Source organism: Myxocyprinus asiaticus, chromosome 10 (genome assembly GCF_019703515.2).
Source record: "Myxocyprinus asiaticus isolate MX2 ecotype Aquarium Trade chromosome 10, UBuf_Myxa_2, whole genome shotgun sequence".
Lineage (NCBI taxonomy): Eukaryota > Metazoa > Chordata > Actinopteri > Cypriniformes > Catostomidae > Myxocyprinus > Myxocyprinus asiaticus.
The window spans coordinates 34,278,592-34,299,697 of NC_059353.1; the positions used below are offsets into that span (position 1 = coordinate 34,278,592).

At 39.3% G+C, this 21,106-nt stretch overlaps 1 pseudogene; it reads right to left on the minus strand.

Annotated features, from left to right (window-relative positions):
- Positions 1 to 8,476: 8,476 nt before the first annotated feature.
- On the minus strand, positions 8,477 to 20,498 carry LOC127447585 (EF-hand domain-containing family member C2-like; annotated as a pseudogene).
- Between the last annotated feature and the right edge of the window lie 608 nt (positions 20,499 to 21,106).

Sequence of the window (21,106 nt, forward strand, 5' to 3'; positions counted from 1 at the left end):
GCCTCAGTCCTTCTACCTATGGGTATGAGGCAGCATCAGTTAGCACTGGGGGCGATTTGGGGACTCCAATGGGACCACCTCCACCGGGTAACCCCCCACGGAACTCCCATTCCTCAGCACGCTCGCTTGCTCTGGTCAGGCTCTCGGATGAGACTGCCGGCTCGTCTCAAGGCGAGTTCAACCTCTTATTCGGGGCCTGGGAAGGCGATGAGCTATCGAGCGCAGCATCGGAGAGCAGGCTCGTCCACTCTGATGCGGAGGCTTCGGCTGGGCTTCCCCCTTCGGGTGTGGTCGCCCAGTCTCAGGCCAACGCGGAGATGACGGACATGCTTTCCCGGGCAGCCACGAGCGTCAGGCTAGAGTGGAACCCTCTACTCTCCCCTGAACCCTCACGGCTCGATGATTGGTTCCTGGGCCCAGAGCGCTGCTCACGGCCGCGCCCTGCCCCGGTTCCTTTCTTCCCGGAAGTGCATGAGGAGATGACAAGATCGTGGGGGGCACCTTTTAATACCCAGTCCCGATCTTTCAGCTCACCCGCTCTCACTACCCTCGATGGTGGGGCGGCCAAGGGATATTCGGTGATCCCCCAGGTGGATAAGGCGCTCGCGGTGCACTTGTGCCCGCAGAATGCCACCACCTGGCACAGGCACCCGAAGCTACCATCCAGGGTCTGTAGGTTTATGTCGTCTCTGACGGTTAAGGCCTACGGTGCTGCTGGACAAGCTGCCTCCGCCCTGCATGCCATGGCTCTCCTGCAGGTACACCAAGCCAAGGAGCTAAAAGAGCTGCACGAGGGTAGTTCTGACCCGGGATTGATGCAGGAATTGCTCTCCGGGCGACGAAGGTCATGGCGCGGTCTCATGGGCAGGCGATGTCCACCCTGGTGGTCCAGGAACGCCACCTCTGGCTCAACCTGGTCGACAAGAGAGAGGCTGACAAGGCACGGTTCCTTGACGCCCCCATCTCCCAGGTTGGCCTGTTCGGCGACACCGTCAAGGACTTTGCCCAGCAGTTCTCGGTGGTGAAGCAGCAGATGGAGGCCATTCAACACATCCTGCCCCGTCGCAGCTCAAGACCCCGCACCCCGTCTGCTCATCGCCAAGGGCGTCCTCCTGCAGCAACAGCACCAGCTCCACCGCAGCCCGCCCCCATGGCCCGGCCCCAGCGTGGAGCCCACCACCCACGGCAGGCGCCAAGAAAACTAGGAAGGCTTCGAAGCGCCCCTGAGATGGGCAAACCAGGGACGAGGAGACCCACTTCTACGGAGCTGGTAGATAGACCACTCCATCCCCCGGTGGAGGGCCGGGAGGAGAATCTTTTGTTTCATATTTCGCCGCATGCCAAGAGGCTGCGGTACCCAAAACTTCAACAAAAGAGTGGTTTTCTTGTTCTCTGGGTCACGTCACGACCGCCGTCCACCGTCCCATTTTGGCAGGTTTGGTGCTCCAGCGGTGGACCCCCTGCCCCTGCGCACCTAGCTGTGGCACAAACATGCCCACACCGGGTTGGTTCCGACGGACTGTGGTGACGATGTTCCTCCTCTTCCCTCCTCGACCAATCTTATGGTGGGCGTCAGGAGCCAGGTAAGTGCTTCAATGTCTCTGGACTCAGCACGCCCTCGGGTAGGACCTACCATGGGACTTCTCCACATGACATACTTCTGACAGGACTCGGTAAGACCACGTATTTCCACTCAAAATACCCACCCACCCACCCCCCCCCCCCCCCTTCTCTGGGCGGGGTGTGGTCTCTATGGTGTCTTCCCCTTGGGAGTGACACCCCCCCTGACGTAGATATTTATGGCCCCCAGTCGGTTAACAAATTCCACTCTTTTTGGGGAGAAAAAAAGAGGAAAAGAGGCCACGGCTGGGCTAGCCTGTCCCTATTTTTTGGGCAGTCGACTTAAGACTGCTCATAAGAGTGTTGGGGGAGGTTACGTGACGGCCTGGTGCGCTGGCTACGAGGCACACAGTGGTTTGTCCGTCTCGCACTGCCAGTCCACGTAACACAGTTCAGCTAGTTGTGCCGTTATGTATAGGGACCTCTAGTGTCACTACATCGACACAACATCGAGTGAGTAACAGATAGGGAATGTCCTGGTTACTTTCGTAACCTCTGTTCCCTGATGGAGGGAACGAGACTTTGTGTCCCTCTTGCCACAACACTGAACTACCCGCTGAAATGGCTGGGACCTTGTCTCGGCTCCTCAGCACAAAACCTGAGTGGCTGCATACCAGCTCCTTTTACACCCGTATGTCCGGGGGAGTGGCATGCAAATTCCACTCGCCAATTCCCATTGGCCTTTTTTTCAAAAAGCAGAGGTGTTTGGGGCTCCCAAGAGTGACCCCTAGTGTCACTACATCGACACAACATCTCGTTCCCTCCATCAGGGAACGGAGGTTATGAAAGTAACCAGGACGTTTCCCCATTTGCACGAGGCTCTGACTGACCTCCTAAAAATGCCTTGAACCACTAATTAAGACTCAATTACGCCTGTATACCATCACAATGCCAATTCCTGTGGGCACTGTCAAGACTCTTTTGGGAAAAGGACATGGCAAAATGGCAGTCCACTGTCTATTAAAAATTGGGTCCCATTTTATATTAGGTGTCTTTATCTATTATGTACTAACATTAAAATACATACAATGCAATGTACTGATTGTGTAACTTCATGTTGTGTTGCAAAATTCTCACAAGATTCACATTTGCTACTACTGAGGTTGAGGTTTGGGTAATCCTTTTGTCTTTTAGCATCTACTAAGCAACAACAAAATACTAAAGCAATACAATTGTTTAGCAGTTACCAATGGATCTTCAAAAATGTTATTGGAGATCTTTTGCCCCCAGAAACTTTTATTACCTTTTCCCATGCAGAAAATCTTCTAGACTTTGGAGACTAAACATCAATTAAACAAGAGCAGGTAAATATTAAAATCCACCTATGCCATCGAGCCCATCAAGGGAGGTGACACATGCTATTGGTTTAAAAGAATAATTCACCCAAAAATGAAAATTCTGTCATCATTTACTCACCCTCATGTTGATCAAAACATGACTTTATAACTTTCTTTTGTGGAAAACTTTTGTATTAGTCACCCTTTACTTTCATTGCTTTTTTTCTCCATACAATGAAAGGTGACTTTATCTTAAAGGCATAATTCACTTAAAAAAATTACATTAACTTGTCATAACTCTCATGTCGTTTAATACCCATACGCTGTTATTTTTTGGGAACACAATGAGCAGATTTTTTTTTAAGAATCTTCATCCAACTCTTTCCCATACATTGACAGATTATAGTGACCACATCTGTCAAGAAAAGTAGTCAGTTTGACACAAAACATTCCAAGTCTTCTGAAGCAAAATGAAATGTTTGTGTGAGGAACAGACCACATCAGCAAGTCATATCTACTATCCACTGTTCTCCATTTCGAACATTTAATCTGCTGCATTGTGACAGGTCACGTGACTCACAAGAACAAATGCCATTTGGCATCAGTGACATCAAGCCTGGCACAACACATCAATGCACATCAGTTTCTTCTATCCAATGAATTCTGGGATGTCACAGTGTGGCCCCATTATCCCCATTCATTGAAGCCAGGCTAAACTGTATGTGCTGGACCCTGCATCAGCCTTTGTGTTTTGGACAGAAGCCCGCTAACTCAGGAGGCTAATATTTTAATAAGTGTTAAAGCTAGGAATGAAGACTTGATGATACAGGTCTGATGTAATGCACTCCTTCTGTCTTGGCCAGGCACTGAGGCCTTAATCATATAAGCTCTGATTTCAGACACACTCGACCTGTATTTTTATATACAGCATCAACTATTGACAATTTCGTAACAAGTCAGATCAGAGCCGGTCACAATTACAAAGGATATGCAACTCTTCCTTTTTACCATGGGAAACAAGGTCTCTCTTTCCGTGCACTAAATTATATAAAGGCCTTTGAGAAATATGCATTTTTGGACTATGAATTTTCTCACAACTCTTATCTATATGGCGGTCAGCTATTCTAAGGAGGTTCTTTCTCATATGGTCGCTACATGCTGTCATATTATATTGACAGCTTTTTCCACGTAATCATAGCAAATGTGCATGTCTGTCTGACTGTATGTGAAATATGGTTTGATTTAGCTGTTCGTATCTTTAACTGCACCTCCCTTGGCCCCAAGGCACATACAGCATGTCCAAATAATGTTCACATTCCAGCATGTTTTTGAAGTCCATTAAATTGTACACAAATTATAACATTAACATGCTACACAACACAACAGAATGTGCAACAATGAGAATTTATTCTGTGCAATACACGAAGTGGGACAGATTTCTTGAGTTTGTTGTAGAGTTAGGTTGAGGATCCCAATTGGCTGTTCTCAGTTGTCATTAATGTTTGCCGCATTGCCAAAGACATCCTCCAGCAAGAGCAAGTAGTTGATGGTTTTAACTGCAGGGTCTGCAGCTTCTCCTCTCCAGTCTACATCAAACTAAAAACAACAGCATGACAGGGTTTGAGAAATAGTTCACCGAGGTTTGTGGAGCACATATGTTTAGCTGGCACTCTTATTTAATGTCTCTGCAAATTGAGGTGCGCAGAGAGATTTAACAGGCCAGATTTACCAAAGGCTTTAGCACATGGTAAATGTCTTGTGCTTGGTGTTGGGAATAGCAGGATGTAAATATTAATGACTGTGTGCTTCAGTATCTCAGGCCCGTAATCACTTTTTAAAGAGAATTACTACAGATTAAATTTGTATTGCTTCATATGTAACACAGTAAGTATCCATAATTCTCATGCACAGAGCTTCATCTGGATTTTATGAAACAGATGAAGACTCTATACACTACAGTAGACCAATTAGAGACAAAAAGCCATTCAGGTAGATGGATAGATACACATGCCAGTAGGAGTATGCATGGCAAATTGTGAAAAGTTGAGGGAACTAGAATAAAGAATGAAATGCTTATGGCGAGTATCTTTACTTTGATGTGTTAAAATGTTATTGTGGTCCTGAGGTCTTTGATAAATCCAGGGTAATTTACCATTTTGATGGTTGCTAGTTTAGATTCATGGAGGGCCAGAGGAAATGTCTAGAAACGGGCACATTTTTCAGTCAATAAACGGAGACAAAGTGAAAAATAAGCCTAGCTTCTTAGAATCACTATTTAAGGTCCTACTAACCCCAGTTAAAGAAATAATTTACACATTCAGCCCTCTACAGACAAGCTGGAGAAAGAATCGCCATTGGCTAGTAATTTTTTGTTTTTACTTGCCAGACTTTTGACAACATGCAAGCTTAAAGCTACTGAAAACTGAAAAAGATATTAAGCAAACCGAGAAGGGGGCATCTTCACATATATTAAGTATTCATATATATGAATCCACGCAATATAGTAGTATGTGAGATTGTACATTTTATTTCATATTTCGCCTTTTATCAATCACATTTTAGTTTTTTTTTTAAAGTACAAGTTTCACATTCTATCATTTTATATTATGTAATGGAATTACATTTATAGTAGTTATACAAGCTGTTGTCACCATTTAAAAATTTCATACACATTTTTAGCAAAAAATTCACAAGGTTGGAACCTAATAATGAATAGAATTCCACATTTTATATATAATAATTGTATTATAAAAATAATAATTTAAGTGCTACTATATTAAAAGTACCATGTAAAAACAAGGTTTAAAAAAACAAAAACAACAACCCTGCATAGATGCTGCAAGAGCCTATTTGTCAAATTGTTCCATATTTACAATGTTTGTTGGATTTTTTTTTCCTCGATTTTCTCCCTAATTTGGAATGCCCAATTCCCAATGTGCTCTAAATCCTCATGGTGTCGTAGTGACTTGCCTCAATCCGGGTGGCGGAGGAAGAATCTCAATTGCCTCCGTGTCCGAGACCGTTAATCTGCACATCTTATATCGTGGCTTGAGCGCTTTACCGTGGAGACATAGCGTGTGTGGAGGCTTCATGCTATTCTCCACGGCATCCACGCACAACTCACCATGCAACCCACCGAGAGCGAGAACCACATTATAGCGACCACAAGGAGGGTAACCCAACGTGACTCTACCCAACTTAGCAACTGGGCCAATTTGGTTGCTTAGGAGACCTGGCTGGATTCACTCTGCACACACCTGTTACATTTGAACTCACGACTCCAGGTGTGGTAGTCAGCATGTTTACTCGCTGAGCTACTCAGGTCCCCAATGTTTGCTGAAGTTAAAATATTTCATAATGTGTGATTGTCCCTTTAAATATTTATATTTACACATTTAGTACACTTACTACATTTTGTTACATGTTTGTTTATATGCACTTGTATGACATTGAGTTTAAATTAATATGTATAACAAGCGCTAAAATGGTAGTCTCTTTAAGAGAACCGGAAGCTCCGCCAGCAACTGTTTACAGTTGAATTAGCGCAGTGCACATTAATGAGAGAGTTTCACGGTGATTTGTCCCTCATCCATGCAATGTTTGATTAATGTTTATTTTTTACTTTTTGATCACCAACTGACTGTAAATAACAGAAAGGATATTAAAAGAGACATTAAATTAAAACGGAGTGTGTGGATCTCGTCTCTGGACACAAAATGTTTTACTTGCATAATGTGTATTGACTTATGCATACAAATATTTATTGCACATGTTTTCTAATTCAAAGCTCTTGAGTTTTGCAACACCTTTTCCTTCTAACAGATGACCAACAGGCACGTTACTGGTCTGTAGCCATTCTGTAAAATGGAGAATGTTGTGAAAAAAAGTCTGTAAATAAGTTTAAGCAAAATCAGAGTTGACGTTGTTAAATGCAATGTAAATGTAACTATGTCATATCATGGCTCAACTAAAGCAATTGTGACAGCGCGATCACGATGCCTCAGGACCCACTGCAGCCAAATAAGGTAAATTTCCTTCAGAGTGTGCGCAGTGAAAGGTGAAATGCAGGAATCCAGCTTCTTTCTGATTAACAATTTTTTATTGATTCACATATTAAAACACAGAAAAACAGAACATGTACACAGAATCAACAATTAACCCCCACTATTACCCCTCCCAATCCCCAACAACATCCCAGTGGGCATACATGATTATAGACACACAAAAATAAAATAGAATAAATAAATAGAATAAATCACACATATTGACAACTACACCTCTCTCTCCACTGCCCCTCCCCGAGAGCCCTCCAGAAACACCAGATATCTTCCCCATTTCCCCACAAACAAGTCAAATTTCCCCAGTCTTCTAAATGACCCTTCTTCAAAGGCCGTCACCCTCTCCATCTCAGAGCACCACTCCTGAAATGAGGGCACTCCAGCCAACCTCCATCCCCTTAAATCTATCTGTCTGGCGATCATGACACTGGTTAGGATCCAACTCTTTACATGTCTATTCTCTATATCGATGACCGCCCCATCGCCCAAAATACAGAGTCTGGGGCAAAATGAAACCCGAGTGCCCAATACGTCAAACACAAAACTCTGAACCTTCAAACCAAAATTCTTAAATCTTAACACACCACATGGGTTGCGTCTCCATCCTCTGACTGGCATCACCAGCAGGTGGGTGTGTCTAGGAATCTAGCTTCTTAAACTCCAGCTTTTAATTCAGTAAAGAATCGCTGTGCTAAGTTCTCCACCACAACACAACTCAATAACTGGCAAGTGAAATCTGAACATTTACTAGTCAGTGGCTAATAACAGACATATTTTAGTCGCATAAAGCAAAATTTGGTCACATATGCAAGTGATTTAATCGCAATGTAGAATGCAGCCAAAAATGAAGTCTGTCATTATTTGGGTCTATTCCATAAAAAAAAAAGTAAAGCTATTGTATGGCTTCAAAATACTTGTAATAACACACAAGTTGGACCATGTTTGATTCTGCTTTTGGTCATTTTAGAGCTTGATAGCCCCACTTTTTTTACTCCCTGTCATTTTTGGTCAGGATATTCTTCAAAAAAATAATGACAGAGATTTCATTTTGGGGTGAACTATCCATTTAAATAAAAAAGACAGAACTCAGAAAATATAGACAAACCGACCACTATCTCCCCCTGCTGATTAGTCAAGACCATGCAGACCTGGAATGCTCATTGTTTGAGTCACTGAGCAGATGGTTCTGCTTAGGCTCCAAGGAGGCATGCTAAATTACTGCGCTGTAATAAAAGCTCTACTTCATAGTTGTTGAGTGAGTTTTTTCCCCAAGGCTGATTTCCTTGAGATGAGGCTTGTAGGTGCTCAAAGCTTGTGGGGCCCAAAGGTTACCAAGGCCTGAACCCTGACACAAACTCTCACACACAGGAAATGTGTGTGGCTGCTTTAGCTAATGACAGAGGATGCCATCTAACAGAAGAGATTCTATTTGGTGATGGAATGAATGAACTATTTTCATGTCATCTTCTCCGTTTTGAAGAGATTTGTGTGTCAAGGATGAAACCTTCGAGTTACTCACCTTTAAAGTGATGTCTGGGTGTACAGCATGGGCGGGTTTTCTCTCCAGTTGATGCCTGATAGGAAAGCATGTTAGTCGATCTTCTCTGATTCATCCTGAAACTTGCCAACAAAGATGAGATAGGAAATATGAAAATATTGATCTGAAATGTTTTATAGATAGTAATAAATGGGAGTTTTGCTCTGGTGTCCCTACTTCTTGAGGATGGCTCTCAGTAGGTCATCAGACAGGGGCAATCGGAAAGATTTACAGATGATCTGTGGCTTTTTGGAGGAGAGGTGTTCAGAACTATAGCACCATTGAGTGAAGTGAAAGTGATAAAAAAATAAAAATTAAAAAAAAAATTAAAAAAATGAAGAAAATGCGTATTCTTAAAAGAAATAGTTAATCAAAAATTGAAAATGCTGTCATCATTTAATCACCCTCACGCTGTTCCAAACCGGTATTACTTTCTTATGCAGAACACAAAAGGAGATGTTTTAATGAATATCACAATAATCAATACAATGGAAATTGATAGTGACTCAAAAAGCGTAAAAAAGGAATGCAAAGTATCAAAAGTAGTCCATTTGACTTGTGTTATGTTCCAAGTCTTCTGAAGGCATTCGATTGGGTTTAGCATTAAACAACCCAAGCACAAGCGGTTTTGTGAAACTCCGTATTGCAGCCTCTCTTATTTTTCTTACATTGAAAGTTTTGTACAATAAGATAGTATAGCCTAATATTTATTTAGTCTTTTTATTTGTTGAATATCCATTAGTAACCATGTGCTGCACTTAGTGTCCATATATCCCTCTAAAACGCATCTGATCGGGGACACGTGAACATAACGGAGCCTAATAATACATTATTATTAGTGCCCGACCAATATATCGGTCGGCCGATATTAGCCTTTCACCGATATATCATTTTTTTCAGAAAATATAATGCAGAAAACAATGCTTTAGAATTGGTGTCACTACGTAGTTTATCCAGCAGAGCGTGCTCCGACTCTACTGTTTACAGAGTTGAGCTGACAGTGGCTCTGCAGACAGGGCGGAGTTGAGCTGTGTGTCGGTAAGTTGCTAACTAGTTTGTGAAATACATACTGGAAAGTTAATAAAAAATGACCCCATCATTTCCCCTTTTCAATATTACTAATATAACATTAACCCTGTCCCTGACAACCATGTCACTCATGTCTGTTTGCTGTTAGCCAGCTATAGTTTGTCAGTGCAGTAAGTAATGTAGCAGATTGAAAGGTAAACATCAGAGCATCTTTTTGCAGCTCAGCAGACAATGGTGCGGTGGTGGATTGTGTCTGCTGAGTGTTGATTTCATGCTACGCTGTTACCTAATTGGTGAGACACAATGCTGGAAAGTAAAATAAACAATGTCCGTCTTTTACTCTCGATGACAACGAGCTTATAGCTAACTAGCTAATCACGTAGCTGCTTTCATTGTTGTCAGCTGAGTGGAAGCTAATGTGTAAACATGTATTCACCAAACTGTTTTGTTCAGGAGTCACAGTTTGGTACCCCCTTCAACCGAACAATTCCAGTCGTTGCATTTATAAAATGTAATATTTAAAAGTCTGGTTTTCCAATGTTGAAAGTTTCTACTGAACTTGTATAGCACAATACGGTGTAACACCACTGCCACTGTTTATCTTGACTCGACAGTATTAATATAGTCAGCATTTGACTGATACTAAACAGTAATACTGATGTTTATTTAGCTACTTATTTTATTTTTATTTATTCTTTATTTTAATGGCCAGCAATTGACTGATACTAAACAGTAATACTGATGTTTTTTTTAGCTATTTGTTTTATTTTTATTTATTCTTTATTTTAATGGTCAGCAATTGACTGATACTAAACATGCAGTACTGATGTTTATTAAGCTATTTATTGTATTTTTATTTATTCTTTATTTTCTCAGTGTTCATTTCTAGAATTTGTTGACAATGTATAATAATAATAATAATAATGTCAAATATTCTTTGATAAAAATATTTGTTTAAGAAAGCAGCCTTCTGAGTACCTTTGCATAGTCATATCAGTGCAAAATCGGTGAACAATCCACATAGAAAAGGTCTGTTTTCATTCCGGCTCAAAACTATATCGGCCACCATATCGGTAATCGGTGAATTTTCCCCCCTCTAAAATCGGTATCGGTCGGGCTCTAACTATTATCCTTAAAACTGACAACCGACGACTAGTCAATTATGAAAACTGGTAGTTTTGCACATTCCTAATTAAAAAAAATAAATAAAAATTATATATATATATTGTATAAAAATAATATATATTTTGTGTTTGGAATAAGAAAATCATACAGGTCTGTAAAATCATGAGGGTGAGTTAGTTATGGCATTTTTGTGTCATCTATTCCTTTTAGCATATTCTTAAACAGCCATTAGGTAAACTAAAACAAAAACAAGAAAAAGATATTCAATATATTAGTCTTTACATTCCTATCTAATGTGCAGGCACACACGGAATCTACGCAAACAGAACTTAGCTGAAAGCTCTGTGTATTTCTGCAGCATTGAAACATCCATCATTCATAAAGTTCGATATGCCCCTCCCATTGGTTTGAAATATTTTGGTAAAACTTTACAATAAGTGTGATGGATATGTAGCACACTGCACATATTATTTGGTCTCTACCAATGTTTAAGCTAATTGTTTGTTTATTTTGGAGTTTAATGTGGTTGTTTTTTTGTAATCAAAGTATAATTTAAAACGTGAAATAAGCACAGGACAATGTTTTAAAACAGATTAAAAACATCAAGGATGGTTATAGAAGGGTGCACAATTCTTGCAGATTCCTGCTGTTTTAAAAGTGAACTTACCTGAATTATAGGTAACTCTGGAGCATGGAGTGAATAACCACATTCCATGTGTCAGCAAACACAGGGTGAAGTAAGGGTTTTAGCTCCACATTATGCTGAGCCAGAGAAATTGGACTATGCCATTATGTTCAGAACTGGAGGGGGATTTGTTTCTTCACAGTAATTTCATTATCTATTTGTCTTAGAAATTTAGAAAGTTTATTTATTGTATTATGACAATTAGAATTCTGTTTGTATGTTGATTAAAATATGATGATTATGTTTGGGGTTATTTGAGTAAATTGTTATTTTGATACCTTTAATTAGTTTTTGGTAGAGTCCACGATGTATATATAGGTGTGGTGAAAGCAAGGCCAGAGAGTTATTTCCTGTGTTAGCTGAGTTAATCCTTCGCCATCATGGGCTACTGACTTATTGTTTTATATTGAAGTCTGAAGACTTGAATGCTGCTTCTGCTGAGGAGAAATAAAATTCTTCTTTGTGTCATTGCCCTATACCTAGTCCTGCCTAATTCTTGGCCACAACCATCACAATAGGGTTCAATTCTTTAACTTAGCTAATGCATTAGTTAACACAAACTAATATTTCCACAACATTTAGTAATCTTGATTAATGCCATTTTATCATAAGTACTATAATTTATTGTTCATGTTAGTTCTTCTTAGCATTAACTAATGTTTAAATACACAACTTTTAAAGTTAAAAATGTATTTGTATATGTAGAAATTGGCATTAAAGGAATAGTTCAATGAAAAATTATTCTCATCACTTTAACAGAATACAAACATAGATATTTTAATGTCTGTTTGTCCATACAATGCATGTGAATGGTGACCACATTTTTCAAACTCCAAAAAGGACAAAGGCAGCATGCAGCATAAAGGTAATCCATAAGACTCCTGTGGTTTAATCAATGTCTTCTGAAGCTCTCCAGTCGATTTTGGGTAAGAAACAGACCAAAATATAACTCCTTTTTCACTGTAAATCTTGACATCAGCAGTCTCTTGATTTCAAGCTCGATTACCTGTCCTAGTGCCATCTAGCACTCTGTGCATGCATCAAGCACTAGGAAGTGTAATCAAGCTTGAAATCATGATTGTGCCTAGAGACTGCAATGGCAAAATGTACACTACAAAAGGAGTTACATTTTAGCATTTGGTCACCATTTACTTGCATTGTATGAACAAAGAGACATCATTTCTCCAATAACAAATCTTTGATAAGAGAATGATCATTTTTGGGTGAACTATTCCTTTAACCAAGATAAATGAATGCTGTCAAAGTATCGTTCACCATTAGTTCATGTTACCTAATGTAGTTACCTAACATTAACGAATACAACCTTATTGTAAAGTTTTACCAATATTTTGTATAATTTGTTTATGCTTTCAGCTACCAAAAAGAGCATAGTGCTCCATTTAACACATTTTACAATGTTTACATCCATTCCATAAGATTCCACATAAAATCAGTTCAGAAAATGCAAAAAAGTCCACAGATTCCATCTGGGCCTGCCAAAGTGTCTGAAGCTCAAGTCATTACAAGTAAACAATTTAAATAACAACTGATGCAAAAAAACAAAAAAAAAAACATACAGTATCAAAAGTTATTCCTATTGAGTTCGTCACAGACAGCTGCAGACATTCCAAGCTAATTTTTTCTGCAGGACATTTAGGATATATCGGAAAACAACTAAACTTTCAACAGGGCCATATAAACAGGACATGCACACTGACCTGTCGGCATCCTCCCTCATCTATTTCCCTTGCCTGCAACATGCCACAGGTCTTCATCTGTTTCCAATGCTTCACTTGAACTGCTGGAACTAATCACACCCCCTCAATCTAAAGCAGATTGATGGTTGTTCTACCTCACTCTGATTGGTGAACATCAGTGCCTGTATGACTCTCTCAATAGGTTAGGGTGTGTGTCCAACAGTGTGTAAATGATTTTTGTGGTTCTGAATTAATGCATGTTTATCTCAATGCTAATTTTGACCTTATTTCTGTTACAGTGTGCTTAAAAGCTACAGGTAAATTAAAACAGAAAATAGAAAGAATATCTACAGTACTGTGCAAAAGTTTTGAGGCACTTGTGAAAAATGTTGCATAGTGAGTATTCCTTCAAAAATAATACAATTAGTTTTGATTTATCAATTAATATCATACAAAGTCCAATAACATAAAAAAAAGCTTAATCAATATTTGGTGTGACCACCTTTGCCTTCAGAACAGCACCAATTCTCCTAGGTACACCTGGACACAGTTTTTATTGGTTGTTGGCAGATAGGAAGCTTCTTGGAGAATTCGCCACAGTTCTTCAATCTATTTAGGCTGTCTCAATTACTTCTGTCTCTTCATGTAATCCCAGACTGACTCGGTGTTCAGTGGGGGGCTGTGTGGGTGCCATGCCATCTGTTGCGGGGCTCCCTGTTCTTCTATTCTATTCTATATGCAAAAGGAATGTTTGGGAGTCTAAAATGTATATTTGCTCTTGACACACTAAAGCTGAAGATATAAATAACCATCTTAAGACAAATGTTTTTGTGGAATCTTATGTGCCTAAGACTTTTGCACAGTACTGTATATATACTATATACAGCATCGTGTATACTAAGACCAAATTGAACGTGTTAACTTATTAAACTGATTGATGTATAAAATGTTTAAATATCCATTGACAGCACTAAAACTGACAAATACAGGGCCCTTAGTCATTAAAGGTAAGCAGAAAAGAATTCTGTGTAAATCATTCAGAAAAACAATTCTTACGTAAACTGTTGCCTTCAATTCTATGCAACAATTTAAGTAAAAATTAATTTATGAATGGTATGTTTGTTTGTTCTGCTTGTGTTTCATGATTAGGGCCCACACTGTCTAAAAATATCAAATACAAAGAAAATAACTCTTGAAAAAATAGATCTGAGCATTGAATTGAAAGCTGATTACATGGTGGAAACCTTGCTCACCTTTCCCAGTCCTCATGCATGAAAGCTCCCACCATATCTGTAAAGTTCTCAAAGTGTTCTTCTTTAGCTGACCCTGTGTCACACAAGCATGAGGCTCACATCCTGCTCTGGCTGTTCCCGCCCTGAATAAGTGTGACCCAGCATCATGATCTCATGCTCGGACAACTGAACATCCATATCTGTCAATAGAGTCCTGCAAAGAAACACCATTTACAGATGCTCAGGAGTTGACAACATGTGTTTTATAATAAAATAATGATGCCAATAATTTTTTCAGTTTGTTTTTCAATTTTACATATTTACTTTTTTGTTCTTTCTAAGTTTTTGCTTGTTCCTTTTCTGTTTTTTTAGCTAGCTCCTTACCTGAATGACTCATATGGAATGAAGCCAGTGCTGCTTGGGTCAATCATCATGAAGAACTGTTTTACTTCTTTCAGCTTTTCCTCACTGATGGACTTTATCTTGCTTATAATGGTGCCAATGTTGGCCTTGGGGAACTTAGCAATTGAGACATAGGTGAAGAGCTTTTAATAGAGTTTCTGTGAAGCAACATATATGTTGGCAAAGCCTAGCACAATCAATGTAAATCAAAATATCAGGTTGCGGGAACAGACCTTCTTTTGTGTTACAGACAGATACTGTAAATTTCACATGTATTTATATTTACTGTATTTCACATAAAGAATATTTCACAGATTGCAATCATAAGAGAAGAGACAAGAAGAGATGAGAAGACATGAGACAAGATGATTCAAGATGAGATGAGATGAGAAGACATGAGACAAGAAGAGATGAGAAGACATGAGACAAGACGATTCAAGATGAGATGAGAAGACATGAGACAAGATGAGATGAGAAGACATGACACAAGACGAGACAAGATGAGATGAGATGAAAAGGGATGAGACAAGATGAAATTAGAAGAGAAGCGACATGACGAGAAGGGAAGAGAGATGATACGAGAAGAGATAACATAAGATAAGATGTGAAGAGACAAGACAAGATGAAATGAGAAGAATCTATACAAGATGAGAAAAGACGAGATGGGAAGAGACAAGATGAGATGAGAAGAGATGACACAGGATGAGATGAGAAGAGACAAGAAGAGACAAGATGAGACAAGATGAGACTATTCAAGATGAGATGAGAAAACATGAGACAAGACAATTCAAGATGAAATAAGAAGACTTGGGACAAGACGAGACATGATGAGATGAGAAGAGAGAGACGAGACACAATACATGAGAAACAAAAGATGAGAAAAAACAAAAAGGGAAAAGATGACAAGATGAGATGAGAAGAGACAATGTGAGACGAGAAGACAGATGAGACGTGATGAAACAAAAAGAGAAGACTGTTACCTCCTTTCAATCACACCTTTAGCAGAATCTTCATTATGGATTTATCATTTTGAATTTAACTGAAATTGAAGATCTAAACTAGAATTGTTTCGAATGGAACAGAATTTAACCAAACAAGACTGCAGTACCTGAGTTTCTTTGAGGATGTTCAAAGAGTGTGGTGTCATCACTGAGGTAGAAAGATATGACACAAACATGTTCCTTGTCAATAGGGCTGTCTGTTATAATTTCCCCACAAATCTTAACATGTTGCTCACCAGGCCTTGCCTAACAAGAGTTTAGACAAAAGCTAGTTTAATATCATCCATTGGAAGAGCATTTTCCCCAGCTATCAATTCCTGCATGCAAAACTGTTCTTCTGCCAACATCTGACAATGTATTGTCCAAAACAAACTGAGGGAGAGAATAATTTGCAGAGTGATACTGGTTCTGGGATTATATTTGGAAGCAAAACCCAGTAAAGAAGTGAAAACAACATATAATAATAAACCAGCTTGAAGAGAGGCAAGACAGTGTGTAAAGAGTTGGGTTTATCCATGTAAATTCAGTCTGAAACCCATTAACCTCTGAGAAGTGATCGAGTGCTCAATCAGGAGCTTGTGTCAACCCGGTTCCATTAGACTTGTGTAACTAATGCTATGATCTCCTTAGTCGACATCATGTCGCACAAGCCAGAGTGGACAGATGCACGTGCGCCATATTGTATTACTGTTGGCATGGAGCATGTACGCTTCTCATGTCCAGGCTTTTGAAGATAAAAAGGCAAGGCAGGCCATTTCTCATATCTACTGTCCAATACCTCAGTAGCCTTGAGGTGTCAATCAGTTGCTCCTTTAGTCTTTCGTGTCAGTCCATGCAACACCAAGGAGCTATGATGGTTATTCGCAGGGATGAAAGCATGCCAGGGAGCATTAGAGTCTCATCGAGACGTGGGATTTACGACAGGAAGACTTTGAAAATAACGAACACCTTGTCAGACCACACAGATTGGGAGCTGAGAATAAGGGGTACATTTGTTTTACATTTTCAGAAAAAAACTAAAATAATACTAGAACACACAACACAAAATGTACGTTTGTCTGGAGCAAACAAAATAACTGTAAATTCATGAGATATTTTAACCACAAATGAGGCCAGTGACGAGGCAATAATTCCTTACCTCAATACTGACATCATGTGGCCTTTCACTCTTACACCATACTTGCAAATCAGCGCTGGGAATGACTGCACTGCTTTGAGTAAAATAAATTTTTTACGTTTACCAAAATATACAAAAATAAAAACACTAACCATTAATTAAAGGAATATTCTGGGTTCAATACAAGTTAAGCTCAACTGACAGCATTTGTGGCATAATGTTGATTACCATAAAAATTTATTTTTGACTCCTTTTCTTTAAAAAGAAGTAAAAGTCTGGGTCCCAGTGAGGCATTACAATGGAAGTGAATGGAGCCAATCCATAAACATTAAAACAGTTTCAAAAGTATAGCTACAAAACGTAAACAATATGCATGTTAACATGATTTTAGTGTGATGAAATCGCTTCCTAACCTTTTCTGAGTAAAGTAATATCCAATTTTACAACTTTGTTGCCATGACGACATATCCTCAAACCCTAAAACAACCATAAAATCTATGATTTAAACAACTTTACAGCTCAAATAATACACAAGTTTTAACAGAAGAATTAATGTAAGTGCTTTTATAAATTTATAAGCTTCACATTTCTGCCTTTAAACCCTCCAAAAATTGCCTCCATTCACTTCTATTATAGTGCCTCGGTGTAACCTCAATTTTTGATTTTTTTAAAGAAAAGGAGGGAGTCTAAATTAATCTTTGCGGTAATCAACATTATGCCACAAATGTTTTCGACTGAGCTTAACTTGTATTGAACCCAAAATATTCCTTTAACAATTATGACCATAACAAATTTATGAAAGCTCAGTGTAAGGCCTGGCCAATATCAACTTTAAAAGCATAAATATTTTTCAGATATACACAATATTACATACATCACACTGGTGTTGAAATATGTCCCAAAATGTTCTGTGTATACTGTGTATACAGTATGTCTCATAATTGTCCAGCATAACTTTTATATGTGTAATATGTGTACTGTTAGGTTCTGTATTTTGCCAGGCCTGTGTGTGTACTGTCTTAAAGTTCAGTAGTTTTTTTTTTTTTTTTTTTAATTCTCTCATCATTTACTCACTTTCATGCCATCCCAGATGTGTATGACATTCTTTCTTCTGCTGAACGCAAACAAATATTTTTTAGAAAAATGTCTCTGCTCTGTTGGACTTTACAATATAAGTATATGGTTTCCAGAACACTGAAGGTCCAAAAATCACATAAAAGTAATCCATAATACTCCAGTGGCTTAATCCAAAGTGTGGGTGAAAAACAGATCAATATTTAAATCCTTTTTACTATAAATTTTCACTTTCACATTCTTCTTCAGTTGTTTTTGGCAATTCATATTCTTTGTGTATATCGCCACCTACTGAGCAGGAAGGAGAATTTATAGTAAAAAAAAGACTTAAATATTGATCTGTTTCTCACCAACATCTATCATATCGCATCTGAAGATATGGATTTAACCACTGGAGCTGCGTGGATTACTTTTATGATGCCTTTATATGCTTTTGGACCTTCAAATTCTGGCCACCATCCAATGGAAAAGCAGAGAACTAAAGAGCTGAAATATTCTTCTAAAAATAATTGTTTGTGTTCAGCAGAAGAAAGAAAGTCATACACATATGGGATGGCATGAGGATGAGTAAATAATGAGAGAATTTTCATTTTTGGGTGAACTATCCCTTTAAATTAGCACCAGGACCTGTAAGAGAAATCCAGTTGTGTTCCCCCATCTGCACATAGCCTGAATGATCTGACTTGCCTTCACTTGATAAATACCACTCTTTCCCCTTGAGTCATATTGTAACTCACCAATACCGTATTTGGAGCGATAATACTCTTTAGTGAAGTTGTCACAGTCACATATCAACACCCTATGAACTCACATGTTAATGATGCTTCCAATGGTCAGGTCACTGTCTTTATAGAATTCTTCTTCTACAGCTCTAGTTTGTAAAATGCCAAGTAGACAATTACATTTTACTTTTCTGAAATTGAAAGATGGCTACTAAACAAAAAACAAAAGAATGGTTATATGAAAAACCCACTGTGAATAAAAAGCCATGATTGTCATTTACCTGGGGATGGCAACAGTGAAAGACTCCACATTTTGCCTTTGTACTTTCTTTGAGGCAATCCAAATGTAGCGTTTGCCTTGTACAATTGGTCCAAATACATTGAGGACTGTGCAGCCTGTTATTTCTCTGGGCTGACATTTGGGAATGTGAGCATGCTGTTCAGCAGAATCAAGAGAAAACAATTGCAATTTGTCTCGAAATACGGGCTGGAATGGATGATATTTATGACATCATTTGTAAATAGGAACATAATTATTTTCTCACTGGGGGATTCCTGTAAACCTTTCAGATGACATTTAGTGAAAGGCAACAGGACATCTGACGAGACAACTTATTTCTATTTTTCTCTTGCATAGCGCTTTGAGATGCAACTTTTAAAGGCGCTATAAAAGTTTTATTATTATTAACTTGATAACAGAAAACAAGGGGGAATAAACCCTGAACAAAACCGTCTTCCTTTATTATGGATTTATACTGAAAAGCAAGGAGGGAGGAAAATGAAAAAAGTGCTTTAGGGAAGTTGGATGTACTTTCAGCCCTGTCAGTCTGGATAAAAGCTTGGCATGGTTGATGGAGAAATTTGTCCAAGTATAAGAGCAAAAAAGCAAAGAGAAACTGATAACCACTTAGTCAAACATTATAGACTAATTTCCATTCAAACACACCCCTATTTGAAACTATCCCTTCTGTAACACAGCAACGTGCACCCCCTGTTTCTTACTAACCTTGGACAGCCTTCCCCTGTGCTGACATTTTGGAACAGCATCTCAACCGGAGTTTGGCTGGACAACTTCATGAATTTCTATGGTATCATTTGCCAGGAAGTAATGGAAGATCAGCTCTCTGGGGTCTCTAAACATGCTCTCCGTATCATCCAAATAGCAACAGAAGCACAGGATTTTGTGGTCATGTTCCAAAAACTATGAATGGTATGCATTCTTTCATATAGCCTCAGTGGCTTCATGCTCTGCTCCATCTATGATGTTGAAGGAAACATTAAAACAACATTGTGCCAAACATTAATTCAGTATTTATACTACTATTCAAACACATGCTTCTTACTTACCTCTTGTCGATGGGTGGTATAGGGATCTGTGGGTGCTGAAGCAGGGGGTTTATGCGCACCCCCATTTTCCTCAAATTGTGTGTGAAGGGGTCACAGTCTGTAATCATAAAGGTCCTAGAATAGAACACTATTTCCTGATTGACACTGAAATGGTGCACATTGTAAAAGCAGTCATCTTTAGGTGATGGGAGAGGAATGCGGTGGCACCGAATCAGGGTCCCTTTACAGAAGGCGAACAGCTGGATTTAAACAGGATGTTGTTACTAGCTTTTTATTAATCAGGATGCTATAAGTTTGACTTTGTTTACCCTGTGGGATCATCCTCCAAGTAGAAGTAAATCTTATACTTTCTTACACTATATTTTTTTTCTCTCATTTGAGGAACAAATTCTTGGAAATATCTATCTATCTATCTATCTATTTATCTATCTATATATATATATACAGTACATACATTTCTATCACCTTTATTAAAAATGAAGGGCACAAACCAACCGAACTTTTGTGCCACCTACTCTACTAGAAAAGGTAATCCGCTGGGTGCACTCCTCTACAAGCTCTGGCCATCCAGGCATTACTACCACAGTACGATTGTTAAGAAATCGGTTCTGGTGGGAGACAATACAGGCAGACACCAATACATTCGTGAACGCTTGTCACATCTGCGCCACAGCAAAAACCTCCAGACAACTACCGGCAGGGTTGCTACAAACCTCTACCCATTCCACAATGACCTTGGTCCCATATCGTCATTGATTTCGTCACCGATCTACCCATCTCCCAAGGTAACACCACCATATTAACTGTCATTGATCATTTTTCTAAGGCATGTCGACTAATACCCATGTCTAAGCTTCCATCAGCCTTTGAAACCACAGAACATCTTTTCCATTATGTGTTCTGCTACTATGGTCTTCCTGAAGACATTGTCTCTGACCGGGGCCCTCAGTTTACATCAAGGGTTTGGACAGCTTTCTTTCGACCACTTAATGTCAATATAAGTCTCACTTCAGGTTATCACTCCCAGTCTAATGGCCAGACGGAATGTCTGAATCATGAACTCACCAAATTCCTTCGCATGTACTGTCAACAGAATCAAGCCGACTGGAGCCGCTTTCTTCCCTGGGCAGAATATGTGCAGAACTCGATCCTCAAACCCTCCACAAAATTGACGCCCTTTCAG